We start from the raw sequence: 12,504 nt of genomic DNA on the forward strand, positions 1-12,504 counted from the left end.
TGACTTGGTAGCGGTTGTGCGGATGGACCATAGCACAGACTGGAGCTCGTCGTACTAGCCCCTGCCACAGACCTCCAGCTTCTTCTTGAAGGTCCTGGTTTTGAGGCCTTTCAGGACCTCTGCATTGGCACGTTCAGCCTGGCCGTTGCTCCGAGGGTGTGCCACCGAAGCGTAGCATATCTGCGTTCCAAGGTTAGCACAATATGTTTTGAAGAGATTGCTGGTGAACTGTGAACTGTTGTCGGTGATGATGCGATTAGGCACCCCGGATCGGCTCACGAGGCCCTTGATGAACTTGACTACTGAACCAGCTGGGATGGTGCGTACAGCTTCCACCTCTGCCCACTTGATGAACTTGTCGATGGCGACGTAGAGGTAGCGATAGCCCCCTGGCGCCCGGGGAAACGGGCCCAAAATGTCCAGCCCCCAAACCGCGAACGACCATGAGAGTGGAATGGTCTGCAGGCCCTGAGCCGGCTGATGAATCTGCTTGGCGTGGAATTGACAGGCTTCACAAGCCTTCACCAGCTCGATCGCGTCGTTGAGTGATGTAGGCCAATAGAACCCGCTGCGAAACGCCTTGCCGACGAGGGTCCATGATGACGATTGGTGCCCACAGTCTCCACCGTGAATGTCTGCCAGCAACTCTTTCCCCTGCTCCCTGGAGATGCAACATAGGGAAACATCATTTGGCCGCTTCCGGTAGAGCTCTCTGTCTTGGATGCAGTAGGCCGTGGCCTGCCGCGCCACGCGTTCCGCATCCTCCTCCTTCTCTGGCAGAGTCCCTTGCATCAGGTAATCCTTGAGTTCCGCAGTCCAACATCCCTCTTGAGGCTCCAGTGCCAAGAGCAGGCATGTTCCTGAGGTCGGGCCACAGGCCGGAGCTCCTGAGGCAGGTGGTTGAGGGAGTTCCTCCCGAGGCTGTGTTGTACTTGATAGAGACGGTGCTGCTGAGGGCTTGAAGAGTCATTCCTCGAAGACGCCGGGCTCTTGAGGCAGCTGCCTTGATGCCCTCTTGGCGATGTCATCAGCCTAATGATTGGTGCCGCGAGGCACATGCTGCAGCTCCAACCCCAAAAATTGCTTCTCCATCTTGCGCACTTCCACAAGATACGCCTCCATGTGCTCGTCCTTGGGCTCATATACTTTGTTGGAGAAGTTGACGAGGAGCTGTGAGTCCCCTTTGATGATGAGGCGCTTCACTCCCAGTGCGGCCGCGGCCTTTAAGCCTGCTATAAGGCCCTCGTATTCTGCTATGTTGTTGGAAACCTTTTCGCCCTGCTGGAAACAGAGCTGCATGGCGTAATAGAGCTTATCCTGAGTGGGGGATATAAGCACTGCGCCTGCCCCTGCGCCATGTCGCGAGAATGCTCCATCGAAGTGCATAACCCAGTCGTCTGGCGCCTCGCTTCCCGGGGAAAGCGACCGATCTTCTCCTGCTTCAAGCCCTGGCGCCTCTGTCCATTTTGCAACAAAATCTGCAAGCGCAGCCCCCTTGACGACTCTGGTCGTGCTGAATTCCAACTAGAACGCTTGCAGCTCGATGTTCCATTCAGCGACCCTTCCTGCAGAGTTAGGACTCCTGAGCACCCTCTCCAATGGGTGACCTTGGAATTAGTGTCGCAACTTCCGAGAGGCCACCAATAGCGCGAGCAAGAGCTTTTGGGGCATGGGGTACCGTGCCCTTGCATCCCACAGCACCGTGCTGACGAAATACATGGGATGCTCGACGAGAGTGGGTGCGCCGACTGAGCCCGCACCCTCTGGAGAGTCGAGCGCCTCCTAAGGCATTCAAGCCCCGGGCTCCTGATTGCTTGGTGAGGTCCCTTCAGCCCTGGAGGCGTCTTCCTGTTGAGGCTGATTCCCACCTGCCAAGGTCGTGGCCTTCGCGAGGCCTTCTTGGCCCTGAGCTGCTGCATTCGGGGTTGTAGGAGGTGCGACCTTCACCCAACGCTCCTCCCGAACCGCCACCAGAGCTGCGCTAGCGGAGTAGGGTGTGGCGGCGAGGTAAAGCACCAAGGGCTCCTGAGGGTGTGGCGCCACCATCACTGGAGGGCTGGTCAGGTACTTCTTGAGATCTTGGAACGCTTTGTCAGCCTCTTGGGTCCATTTGAACGGGCCTTTCTTCTTCATCAGCTTGAAGAAAGGCAGGGCTCGTTCCCCCAGCTTGGAGATGAAGTGTCCTAGCGCGGTTACTCACCCGGTGAGTTTCTGCATTTCCCTGAGGGTTTGCAGTAGACTCATGTCTTCGATTGCCTTGACCTTCTCTAGGTTAGCCTCGATACCTCTGTGGGACACGAGGAAGCCCAAAAGCTTGCCAGAAGGAACACCAAACACAAACTTCTCCGGGTTGAGCCGCATGTCCACTTCACGAAGGCTCGTGTAGGTTTCTTCCAGGTCCTGTATCAGGGTCTTGGCCCCCCGAGACTTCACCACGATGTCGTCGATGTAGGCTTCGGCATTTCTCCCGAGCTGCCGGCCCAAGGCGATATGCATCAGCCGCTAAAAGGTTGCGCCTGTGTTGCGCAATCCAAATAGCATGCAGGCGTAGCAGTACACCCCGCACGGGGTCAGGAAAGCCGTTTTCTCCACATCTTCTACTGCCATCTTGATCTGGTGATAGCCCGAGAAGGCATCCAGGAAGCACAACAGGTCGCACTCAGCGGTGGAGTCGACAATTTGATCGATGCGGGGGAGCGGGAACGGATCTTGGGGGCAGGCCTTGTTTAGGTTGGTGAAGTTGACGCACATGCACTCTTTTCCTCCCTTCTTCGGCACAACAACAGGGTTGGCCATCCATTCCGAATAGTGAACCTCGCGAATGACTCTCGCAGCCTCTAGCTTGCGGGTTTCCTGGATGATGAAGGCCTGCTTCTCGATGGACTGCCGCCTTGCTTTCTGCTTCACGAGATGCACATTGGGGCACACGTTCAAGTGGTGCTCAATCACCTGCCTTGGGACCCCTGCTAGCTGCTTGGGCTCCCATGCAAACACCTCCTTGTTCGCGCGCAAGAATTTTATTAGAGCCTCCTCTTGCTTGGGGTCGAGATTGGCGCCTATGCTGAAGGTGGCGCCAAAGGATCCATCCTCATCGACCGGTACCTGCTTAGTCTCCGCCTTGTCTTGGGTGAACAGCTGCTTCTTCTTGGTTGGCGCATCCCCCTTGGCCTTGAGGGTGTCGGCGCCGGCGGGCTGCGCCGCTGCGGCCACCCTGAAGGCGAGCTTGAGCGCCTGTAGAGCATCCTTTGTATCTCCAGCCACGGTGAGGACGCCGCTGCTCCCGGGCATCTTCATGAGGTTCTAGGCTGGGTGAGTCGCTGCCATGAACTGGGCCAAGGCAGGGTAGCCGAGGATGGCGTTGTACGGGAGGCCGATGGGGGCGATGTCGAAGTCGACCAGCTCCGTGTGTAAGTTGTCGTGGGTGCCAAAGGTCACTGGGAGGCGGATCTGCCCCAGGGAGCCGGTGGAACTGCCTTCGACGCCCGAGAAGGGCTTGCTGGGTTGGAGTCGCTCCAGTGGCACATGGAGGAGGCTGAAGGCCTCCACCGAGAGCACGTTGAGGCCGGCACCACCGTCGATGAGGGTCCTGGTGACGGCCACCTGGCGGATGGTAGGGGTGCATAGCATCGGGAGCGCGCCCGAGCAGGCGGTGTTGGAGGGGTGATCGTCTGAGCTGAAGGTCAAGTCAGCCTTGGGTGCCACCCAGCCCGGGGGGGCTTCGTGGCGCGTGAGGGCAGCGCCGATCTGGCGGACGAACGGCTTGACGTGGCGGCCCGAGGGCGGGGCTTGCGAGCCGCCCAGGAGAGCTGCGACGACCGGGTGCACCGGCGCAACATAATGGGCAAGGAAGAGGCTGCGCAACTCCTCCCAGGAGGCCACCGAAGCCGCTGGCAAGTGGAGTAGCCACATGCGCGGGACACCGGTGAGGGCCATGGGCAGCCAGTTAGAAATGACCCTCTGTCGTCGCCCCCGGCCTTGAGGACGACCTCCTCATACGCCAGCAGGAAAGCTAGCGGATCCGCCACGCCATTGTAGCGTGGCGGCATGTCTGGCTTGAACTTGTTCCGCCACTGCACCTGTCGCAAGGCGGGGGCCAAGGCTCGGAGCCCCCTGGCCCTAGTGCCGGCGTCGGTAGCGGGAGCGGGCGGCGCGTTGTCCGCCATGAGGGTGAAGCGCGGTGTTGACGAAGAGCGGGTCGACGGAAGGGCGAGCTCCGGCGCACCCCTACCTGGCGCGCCAAATGTTGGATATCGGGTTCCGGCAAAACCCTTAAGGTTCAAACTCTGGGTTGCGCACGAAGATCTTCCCCCTACCGATCCACGTCCCAACGCCTCGCTAAGAATCTAAGCTAGACGATGAACAACACAAGGAACGCAAGATTTATACTAGTTCGGGCCACCGTTGTGGTGTAATAACCTACTCTAGTGTGTGGTGCGGTGGATTGCCTCAGGGGCTGATGATGAATAGTACAAGGGAGGAACAGCCTCGCGAGAGGTGTTCTTGTGATGGTGGTTTGCCTGAGAAGGATTTGGTCCGCTCTCAATGGCTCTGGATGAGATGCCTTCTACTGTGGTGGCTAGCCCTATTTATAGAGGCCCTGGTCCTCTTCCCAAATATTGAGCGGAAAGGGCGCCAACAACGTCCATTTTGAAGGGGACATCTAGTACAAGTTATCCTGAGTAAAGTTGGTCTTCGGCTGCCAAAGGTATTGGCGATGACGCCGTCTTGGGATCCATGGTGACCTCCGTCCTGCCGCTCTGCTGGTCCTGGTCTCGTTGCACCGAAATGGTAACCTTTGCCTGCTGCCTCGGTACTCCGCGCCTCTGCTTGCCCCCTTTGCACCAAAAGAGGAAACAAGGACACTGCGCAGGCTGGCGCCCGCCTGGCACCCGCTTGGTCTTGATCGTCATGGCTTCCATCATGAGCACCTCGCGAGGTACCCTTGCCTTGATCTCTCCGCCTCCTCGCGAGCCTGCCTAGTGAGGCCGTTCCTGAGGAAGCCTTTCGCAGTCCGCCCCGTGAGGCTTGGACCCTCGTGAGGGTCTTGAGCTTGAGTTGATGAAGATGGGCGTACTGGGCCACCACTTGAGCCACGCCGCAGGCCGCAGGCAGGCAAGTCTGGGGACCCACGTTCCCAGAACGCCGACAGTATCCTAGCTCATTGTTTCGAAGAGCAAAATCATTATTAAGTTCGGAAATTCTATCCACTAGGACATTGGTAGGAACCTTTTTTTCTAAGGTTTTCATTAAAAGCAATATAGTCCAAAGATTGAAAACGCCTAATTTCCTCTTGATCAAAGAGGATTGCCTCTATGGGAGGACGACCGGCGTCCACCCTATAGTGCGCAAAGATTTCTTTGGCCTCTCTTATTATAAATCTAAACTCATGAGCCAAAAAGATAGTAGTGGCACGCTTAATAGAAGAATGCTCCATATTAGAAAATTCCAGGAAAATTCTTTGTATGCAAGGATGCATATGCATAAATTGTCTTTCAAGCTCAACTACCAGCATAGCGATAGCATCCGTGAGACTACTAGTTCTATGAAGAATAGAACCACCCATAGAGGGTAAAGCACCGGCACAAGTAAAGAAATCTTGAATAACCCCTTTCCCAATAATATTACCACTACCGATTCAAAACCTTTTAGTATGCAAGATAGGGGGTTCTTCAGCAAGAGCATCAGAATTTTCCATATTATCATTATTGTCCATATCAATGATAATCTCCCCAATTTCAGACATAATGGCAAACAAGAGCGAGGGAGAAGAAGAGGGCAAGCGAAAGAGAGAGGAGATTGGGAAAGAGAGGGCGAATAAAACGACAAAGGTGAAGTGGGGGAGAGGAAAACGAGAGGCAAATGGCAAATAATGTAAATGCGAGGGAGATGAGTTTGTGATGGGTACTTGGTATGTCTTGACTTGAGCGAAGATCTCCCCGGCAACGGCGCCAGAAATCCTTCTTGCTACGTCTTGAGCTTGCGTTGGTTTTCCTTGAAGAGGAAAGGGTGATGCAGCAATAGTAGCATAAGTATTTCCCTCAGTTTTTGAGAACCAAGGTATCAATCCAGTAGGAGGCTCCTCAAAAGTCCCACGCACCTACACAAACAAACAAGAACTCGCAACCAACGCAATAAAGGGGTTGTCAATCCCTTCATGGCCACTTGCGAAAGTGAGATCTGATAGAGATAATATGATAAGATAAACATATTTTTGGTATTTTATAATATAGATTGGAAAAGTAAAGATGCAAGTAAAAGTAGATTGAAAGCTTATATGATAAGAGATAGACCCGGGGCCCATAGGTTTCACTAGTGGCTTCTCTCAAGATAGCATAATTATTACGATGGGTGAACAAATTACTGTCGAGCAATTGATAGAAAAGTGAATAATTATGAGATTATCTAGGCATGATCATGTATATAGGCATCACGTCCGTGACAAGTAGACCGACTCCTGCCTGCATTTACTACTATTACTCCACACATCGACTGCTATCCAGCATGCATCTAGAGTATTAAGTTCATAAAGAACAAAGTAATGCATTAAGAAAGATGACATGATGTAGATGGATAAACTCATGCAATATGATATAAACCCCATCTTTTTATCCTCGATGGCAACAATACAATACGTGCCTTGCTGCCCCTGCTGTCACTAGGATAGGACACCGCAAGATTGAACCCAAAGCTAAGCACTTCTCCCATTGCAAGAAAGATCAATCTAGTAGGCCAAACCAAACTGGTAATTCGAAGAGACTTGCAAAGATAACTTAATCACACATAAAAGAATTCAGAGGAGATTAAAATATTTCTCATAGATAAACTTGATCATAAACCCACAATTCATCGAATCTCGACAAACACACCGCAAAAAGAGTTTCATCAAATAGATCTCCAAGAAGATCAAGGAGAACATGGTATTGAGATCCAAAGAGAGAGAAGAAGCCATCTAGCTAATAACTATGGACCCGAAGGTCTATGGTAAACTACTCACAACTCATCGGAGAGGCTATGGTGTCGATGTAGAAGCCCTCCGTGGTTGATTGCCCCTCCGGCAGAGCGCCGACGAAGGCTCCAAGATGGGATCTCGCGGATACAGAAGGTTACGGTGGTGGAAATAGTTTTTTGTGGTCGCTCCTGATGTTCTCGGGGTACGTGGGTATATATAGGAGGAAGAAGTAGGTCGGTGGACGCCCGAGGGGCCCACGAGATAGGGGGGCGCGCCAAGTAGGGAGGCGCGCCCTCCACCCTCGTGGCCTCCTTGATTGCTTCTTGACTTGCACTCCAAGTCCTCTGGATCACGTTTGTTCCAAAAAGATCGCTCCTGAAGGTTTCATTCCTCTTGGACTCCGTTTCATATTCCTTTTCTTTGAAACACTGAAATAAGCAAAAAAACAGCAATACAGGCTGGGCCTCCGGTTAGTAGGTTAGTCCCAAAAATGATATAAAAGTGTAAAGTAAAACCCATAAACATCCAAAACAGGTAATATAATAGCATGGAATAATCAAAAATTATAGATACGTTGGAGACGTATCAGCGGGGGACCAGAATTCTGCTATATCCCAGTCGCAGAACAGAATCCATAACAGATCAGTGAAAGCAGACACCATTTAGTCGGCACACAGTCCTAGGTCGCCGTTGCGGCATGGAGGTCGTGATCACCGCCAGGATCGGCACCTGGGAAGAGCTCATGGAGAATATGATCGGGAGTACGCCCGTGACAACCATCGTTGAGCACCTTCGCCCCTTCCCAGGGACGGGTTATACGCGCCCCGGCGGTATGATGACAGACATCCATATTAGAATGACCATAGAGTTCCAGTCGTCCCCAGAGAGCCCGGCTTCGATGCAAGGTCCATCCTTGTGCAGGGTTTGGTGACTGGAACAGAGAGTACAGAGAAGGGCTGGATCGAGATAGGCCCAGTGGAAGCAGAGTCCATGTTTCTGGCCCAGAGTGTTTAGGAAGAGCCATCAGAGCCGCTGAGATCCCTCATAACCTCAGATTGGCGACTAGCGTCAGTAAGTTCATAGGAGAGTCGAAGCCCAACACTTGGCTTGAGGATTACCGACTGGCTGTGCATATTGGCGGCGGCAGCGATGAGGTGCCCATGAAGCACCTCCCTCTGATGCTTGAAGGTTCTACGATGGCTTGGTTGACTTAGCTGGCCACTGGGAGCATTTTGAGTTGGGATGAGTTAGCCAGAGTGTTTACCAGAACATTCGAGGGCACTTGCAAGAGACCTGCTGGTCTACCGGAGTTGCAGCATTGTGTGCAGAAACCGAATGAAACCTTGAGAGACTATATCCATAGATGGATCACTCTGCACCACATAGTGGAGAATGTGTCAGATCACCAAGCAGTCAGTGCCTTCAAGGAGGGCGTTCGCTACAGAGAGCTCAATATAAAATTCGGTCGGACTGGAGATATGTCTTTGACTTGGATGATGGAGATTTCCACCAAGTATGCTAACGAGGAAGAAGAGGATCGACTCCGGAGCAGTAAACACAAAACAGTCGCCCAGGACACCGGTGGAGGAAATTCCAGTCGGAAGCAGAAGCGAAAGGCTGAGGCAGTAGGTCCTGCCGAAGCAGCAGTGTTGAATCAAGGAAAATTCAAAGGAAAGCCCAAATGGCCTTGGACCCCTAAGAAGGTGAAGGACCAAGATGGAAACGATGTGATGGACTTGTCGTGTCACATTTACACCAAGAAGGATGAGTAGGGGAACCTGATTCTCCCCAAGCATACCACTCGACAATGTCGAATCTTAATCCAGAACTTCTGAGAGAGTAAACCCAGTGATAAGGACAAAGAGTCTGAGAAGGAAGAAGAAGATAAGGATGATGATGATGGTTACCCCAATGTCAATGCCACCTTGGTGATTTTGCTGATCCCGAGAGCAGAAGTCGACTGAAGGTCATTAACAGAGAGGTGAACATGGTTGCTTCGGCAACACCAAGGTATCTGAAGTGGTCAAAAAACCCCATCACATTTGACCAGTCCGACCACCCAGCACGCATAGCCACCCCTGGGCGGCACACGCTGGTGGTCGACCATGTCGTAAGGGGCACCCGACTGACCAAGGTTCTGATGGATGGTGGTAGTGGTCTGAATATTCTGTATGCTGAGGCCCTCAAAGGAATGGGCATTCCAATGTCCAAACTCAGTGAGAGCAACATGTGGTTCCATGGAGTCATCCCTGGAAAGAAAGCCGAATCACTCGGCCAAATTACTCTTGACGTGGTTTTCAGCGATGAGAAGAATTTCCGCAAGGAGAAGTTGACGTTTGAGGTCGTGGATTTCCAAAGTGCCTATCATGCCATTCTGGGTAGGCATGCATATGCCAGCTTTATGGCTCGACCGTGTTATGTATACCTCAAGATGAAGATGCCTGGCCCCAAAGGCGTGATAACGGTTTCAGGCAACTGTAAGAGAGCGGAAGACTATCTCCAAGACGGTGCAAAGATAGCAGATGAGTAGATGGCAGCAGTAGAGTTTCAAGAGTACCAGAAAACTGCAGATCCGAGTGATTTGCTGCGTGCCAAGAGGCCTGCTTCGGAGTCCGCATTTTAGTCGGCCGGCGAAACCAAGCCAGTTCACATTCACCCGACCGATCCCAATGCTGCTCCGACCCATATCTCAACTACACTCGACGGCAAATAGGAAGAAGCGCTCATCCAGTTCCTCCATGAGAACTGGTACATCTTTGCATGAAGCCCTCTGACATGTCGGGTGTACCCAGGGGACTGGCTGAGCACCGTTTGTGAGTCGACACAAAAGTAAAACCTGTTAAGGAACATCTCCGTCGGTCCGTCATAGAGAAGAGAAAGGCCATCAGCGAGGAGCTTCTCGGCTCTTGGCTGTTGAGTTCATCCGTGAGATATACCACTCCGAGTGGCTCGCCAATGTTGTTATGGTTCCCAAGAAAGACAAATCACTTCGAATGTGTATTGACTTCAAGCACATCAATCGGCCCTGCCCAAAAGATCATTTTCCTTTGCCCCGCATCGACCAGATAGTCGACTCAACTGCGGGGTGTCAGCGACTGTCCTTCCTGGATGCTTATTTCGGGTACCATCAGATCCGACTGTATGGACCCGATGAGATAAAAACGTCTTTCATCACCCCGTTCGGGTGTTTTTGCTATGTTACTATGCCCTTTGGCCTCAAGAATGCTGGCGCCACATTCATGCGCATGATTCAGAAGTGCCTGCTCACTCAAATCAGTCGGAATGTGGAAGCATATATGGATGACATAGTGGTAAGTCACGCAAAGGTTCCGACCTGCTGACTGACCTTGCTGAAACCTTTGCCAACCTGAGAAGATATAATATCAAGCTCAATCCATCAAAATGCACATTCGGAGTCCCAGGCAGAAAGTTACTCGGTTTTCTCGTTTCTGAACGAGGGATCGACGCAAATCCAGAGAAGATTGGCACAATCCTCCGAATGAAACGCCAAGTGCGTGTGCATGATGTTCAGAAGCTTACTGGTTGTTTGGCTGCATTGAGTCAATTCATCTCACACCTCGGTGAAAAAGCACTGCCTCTTTACCAACTGATGAAGAAGTCTGACAAGTTCGAGTGAAATGACAAAGCTGAAGAGCGTTTGAGGAGATCAAAGCCCTGCTTTCCACCCAGCTGGTGCTTGCTGCTCCGGTTAGCAAGGAGCCTCTACTGCTTTACATCGCAGCCACGGGACAAGTTGTTAGCACAGTGCTCATAGGTCGAGCGGGAAGAAGAAGGCAAGGCCTTCAAAGTTCAGCACCCCATGTATTACATTTCAAAAGTCTTAACCCCATCCAAGCAGAGATACCCTCATTACCAAAAGCTTGTTTATGGGATTTACCTGACCATGAAGAAGGTTGCACACTATTTCTCTGACCACTCAATTTCAGTCGTCAGCGACGCTCCATTGTCAGAGATTCTGAATAATAGAGATGCAACTGGTCGAGTGGCAAAGTTGGCGATCAAACTTCTTCCTTTAGATATCAAATTTGAGGCAAAGAAGGCCATTAAGTCTCAAGCAATTGTAGATATCCTCGTAGTGTGGACAGAACAACAACAACCAACTCAAATCCAGTCGGAACATTGGACCATGTTCTTTGATGGATCCAAAATGTTAAATGGCTCTGGCGCAGGAGTGGTCTTAGTATCCCCACGAGGAGACAAGCTCAGTTATGTCCTCCAGATTCACTTTGATTCTTCGAACAATGAAGCAGAGTATGAGGCACTATTGTATGGGTTGTGTATGGCCATTTCACTCGGCGTCCGGCGCTTGATGGTTTATGGCGACTCAGACTTAGTGGTTAATCAAGTAATGAAGGAATGGGACGCCAGGAGTCCCGCAATGACAAGATATTGCAATGCAGTGAGAAAGCTAGAGAAGAAGTTTGAGGGGTTAGAGCTCCACCACATACCCCGAATCAAGAATCAAGCCGCTGATGATCTGGCAAAGATAGGTTCCACTCGGAAACCTATTCCCAGCAACGTGTTCTTGGAGCATCTCCATACCCCGTCAGTGCAAGAAGATCCCTTCAAGGAAGAGCCCCCACATCCGATAAGTTCAACGAACCTGACTAAGATCGAGGTTCCAGCCGTGGTCGACCTGATCATGGAAGTCTTGGTGATAACGCCCAATTGGATAGTACCGTACATCGCGTACATTCTCAGAAAGGAGCTCCCAGAAGATGAATATGAGGCTCGCCAGATAGTCCGTCGATCCAAAGCTTTAAAAGTGATCAAAGGACACCTTTTCAGAGAAAGCATCACAGGGGTGGCTCAGCGCTGCATCACCCCAAAAGAAGGTTGAATGATCCTAAATGATATCCACTCGGGGACCTGTGGTCACAATGCATCCTCTCGGACCATCATGGCCAAAGCATACCAAGCGGGATTCTACTGGCCTTGAGCAAATGAGATGGCGAAAGATATAGTCGACAAGTGCGCAGGTTGCTAGTTCTACTCCAACATGTCCCACAAGCCTGCGTCTTCCCTGAAGACTATTCCACTCGTCTGGCCGTTTGCAGTCTGGGGATTAGATATGGTTGGACCCTTCAAGACCGGCGCGAGTGGTTTCACTCATTTGCTTGTAGCAGTCGACAAGTTCACCAAGTGGATCGAAGCCAAGCCCATCAAAAACCTCGGTGTAGGCACTGCCGTCAGTTTCATCAAGGAGTTGACATTCAGATATGGAGTACCTCACAGCATTATCACAGATAACGGCTCCAACTTTGATTCTGATGAGTTCAAGGTGTTCTGCGCATCCCAAGGTGCTCGGGTCGACTATGCATCCCTCGCACACCCATAGTCGAATGGAAAAGCAGAAAGGGCGAATGGTTTGATCCTTCAAGGGTTAAAACCCCATCTGATGCGCGACCTCAAGCACGCTCCTGGAGCTTGGGTGACTGAGTTACCGTCCGTCCTATGGGGTCTGAGAACAACGCTGAACCGGTCGACTGACCGAACCCCTTTCTTCCTGGTGTACGGCTTTGAGGCTGTGTTAC

This window comes from Triticum dicoccoides, chromosome 1B (assembly GCF_002162155.2).
Source record: "Triticum dicoccoides isolate Atlit2015 ecotype Zavitan chromosome 1B, WEW_v2.0, whole genome shotgun sequence".
Classification (NCBI taxonomy): domain Eukaryota; kingdom Viridiplantae; phylum Streptophyta; class Magnoliopsida; order Poales; family Poaceae; genus Triticum; species Triticum dicoccoides.